The 3,115-nt window shown below is 44.1% G+C and overlaps 1 pseudogene; it reads right to left on the bottom strand.

The window, feature by feature from the left end:
• Nucleotides 1–1,052: 1,052 nt before the first annotated feature.
• On the bottom strand, nucleotides 1,053–1,161 carry LOC116969866 (annotated as a pseudogene).
• Nucleotides 1,162–3,115: the final 1,954 nt, after the last annotated feature.

Here is a 3,115-nt window from a genome sequence, read left to right as displayed (position 1 = left end):
AGATTGTTACATGATGTAGATTCCCTTTCACCCATGTGGTTGATATGTGCTACCACAGTAGTGTTGTTAATTTATAATCTAATAACCTGTTTAATATATTCCAGAGCAACATGACTTTAGGCCATGAAAAAACACCCAACATTTCCAGGTAGTTATGCCCAGTGTTAGTAATAATGATGCTTGCTGTGTATTCCATCTTCCTCCACAGCTGGAGATGGAATTGGTAACACACCATCCTAGTGCATAGTATCCATATGTAGGACCATAGACTGGTTGCTGACAATGGTAGGATTGGAGCAATGCCCAATGTTATCTTTCCACCATTTAGTTCCAATCTGGCTTCTGTATGGCTTCATCATTCTATCGAAATGATCACCATTAATTTTAAGAGCTCATATTTTGGCCCTCTGTAAATCTTTATAATGTAAGGGTCTGAATTATGTGGCTGGAAACCATATGTTGCCAATATTCTTGCTACCAGTCTGATGGATGGTTTATCCTCATGTCAATGATTTTGCTGTATGCCTCTATTAAGGTTGTAACCTCTGTTGGCAAAGTTACTGACATGAGGAACTGAGTTAATGGTGAACCCCAAATAATCCCTTTAGTTTGAAGGCTTTAATTTTGATTTAATTGGATGGATAATGATCCTAGTTTCCAAATAATTGATAAGTGGCTGTTACCGTTTGTTCAGCCCGTCCTAACTTTCCACACAGTTAGTATGTCATCCAAAGAAGCCATTGCCATTGTGTGGCTGGTTGTCATATTTTGTAAATAACCTATGTGCTAATGTAAACACATTAGGTAGTGCTCTATACTGCTAGAGCTGAGCCATCCAATTAGATAAAAATAACATCCGTGGTCACCTGTTATGGGTACTGAAATTGTAAGCATCCTTTGAATCAATGCTTGCCATTTTTGTTCTTAAAACGAATATACTTAACAATAGAAAAGGGTTCTGTTCTTAAAACGAATATATCGTTTTATTTATTTTTCACTTTTTTTAATTTATTTTTTTATAATTTCCACCTTTTTAATTAATTTATTTATTTATTTATTTAATTTTATAATATATGGTCCCTAGATAAGGGACATATCAGACATTTAAACTGATAAGAACAGATATTATACTTGATCTTAGCCAAAAAGCCGAGATCTGATCTATGATTGATGCGTCAAGCGCCATATCCTATTTTATTAGGAAGGGAATGCGTAGATAATAATTCTTCCCTTGCAATGCAGCTAAAACCCCATCTGTTGCTGATGTCCAGTGTCTGTATCCCATATGACATATTTGGTAATTGGTGATTATGTCTGGATACGAGTAGATCGGCATCTGGTGTTCCATATCGTGTAGAAACATCAGCAAATACTATAGCCCAATATCCATTTGGTGTTCTCCTCGAAATTCCTCTCTCGATATATCAGCTGGACTAGAAGATTATGTGTTGTAAAATTCTATTGTGTATCCCCGGATACTGTTTAAGATATGAGTGTCAAAAAGTTATTTATTCGATGTCTTCTCGCACCAACCTCCTTGCTTCCTTCTGGTTTTACTGTTTTCTTCTGGATCCCCGAGGCCGTGTGTTGTGGGTGTACACATCTTCCAGCATAGGGGCGATACCTTTGAGGATGATGTTTGGACATTTAGATGAGCTCCAGTTTGGCTTCATTGTCCAACTCCTTGACCTTCTAGATAGGTCACCCCCAAATAAAAAGATTTTGCTAGGAGGTTTCGGGTTTACACAGGCCCGCGTCAATCCCGGTTGGATGTAACCAGATGCATAAATTGATTAGTTTAGTACATTCAGGGATTTACAATCCCCGGTGGCAAGTGACAGCTATGGTGTCAGCTAATGTTTGCCCCTGCAGTAGATGGAAAACATATGGTCTATGCTGGCTTCTAACCTGGTTTGTAGATCTTTCCCGGTTAGCTTTACTCACAGCTGTACTGTTGTTCCCCCTGAAACATAGACAGACAGTCCCGTGTGACGTCCCAGATGGGAATGGAATTTGTTTGTAAATTTTTGGACTGTTAAATCCTTCAGTCACAACATAAGTATTCCTGTATTTCTATCAGGAAAGGACCAATAATGCACTCTATGTACTTTGTGACTTAGAAAAGGCATCACCTCATTGTTACAGCTCTTACATCTGTTTACCTGTCCAGGGTTTGCCCTAGACTTGACCCCAGCACTCTTCTGACAGAAGAGTCTACTGGGGTGAGAGAAGCATGAATATAGCCCTATAGAAAAGGTGCTGCTTCCTTCTCCCTGAGTCTGTCTTTTCCTCAACCACTTCCCTGTAATAGTAGAAGTGAAATACAGCCATGTATAAGGTGCTGCTATGGGACTTACCCACTGGAGGATTTCTTCTTGGACCTGCATCGCTGCAAAACGGTATGTTCTCGCAGGTGCAGGCCCTGCAGTGCCAATGCGGTGCAGTGTACACGGTCACTGTGCCGCCTGTATCCCCGTTGGCATGCGGTGCTCCAAAGCGCGGTGCAGTGCTCACAGCACTGAGCCGCCCGTACTGCCGTTAGCCTGCGGTGCTCCAACGCGGTTCAGTCCCTCGGGGAGCTGGCCGCTCGCAAACCCGCAGGTATGGCAGTTTTAACGCGGTGCAGTGCTTCCCGCACTGTGCCGCTCCTTCTCTACTTGGGCCTGCGGTGCTCCAACGCGGTGCAGTCCTCTCGGGGAACTGGCCGCTCGCAACCCAGGCCCAGCGGCTCCAACGCGTACTCAGTGCTCTCGGGCACTGACCGCTTGCCGCTATTTTTAGTGCTGTGGAAAAACCCCAGCACCTTCCAGCCCCTCGGACCCATGTAGTATAGGTCCGTGGGGCTGTTGTCCGAGCCGTCGGAATGACGGCTCCAGAATGCTCCACCGCTGTCGGCGTCCCGCTGGAGCTGAGGTCGGCTCCGGCTCCCGTTTAAGGGAGATAGTGGTGCCCCCGGCCGTTGCTGACTGCCTGTAGTTCTGCAGACTCTCCCCAGCCAGTTTTCATCAGCCTGCCTGTAAAAAAGGTAAGTCAAGAAACTAAGTTCTCCTACCTTACTTCTTGCAGGTTCAACCCTGCCGTTTGGGAGGAACGTCCTCCCCTCGTAATGACTTGT

This window comes from Amblyraja radiata, unplaced genomic scaffold, assembly GCF_010909765.2.
Source record: "Amblyraja radiata isolate CabotCenter1 unplaced genomic scaffold, sAmbRad1.1.pri scaffold_330_ctg1, whole genome shotgun sequence".
NCBI lineage: Eukaryota > Metazoa > Chordata > Chondrichthyes > Rajiformes > Rajidae > Amblyraja > Amblyraja radiata.
This window is presented reverse-complemented; position numbering and strand designations above follow the sequence as displayed.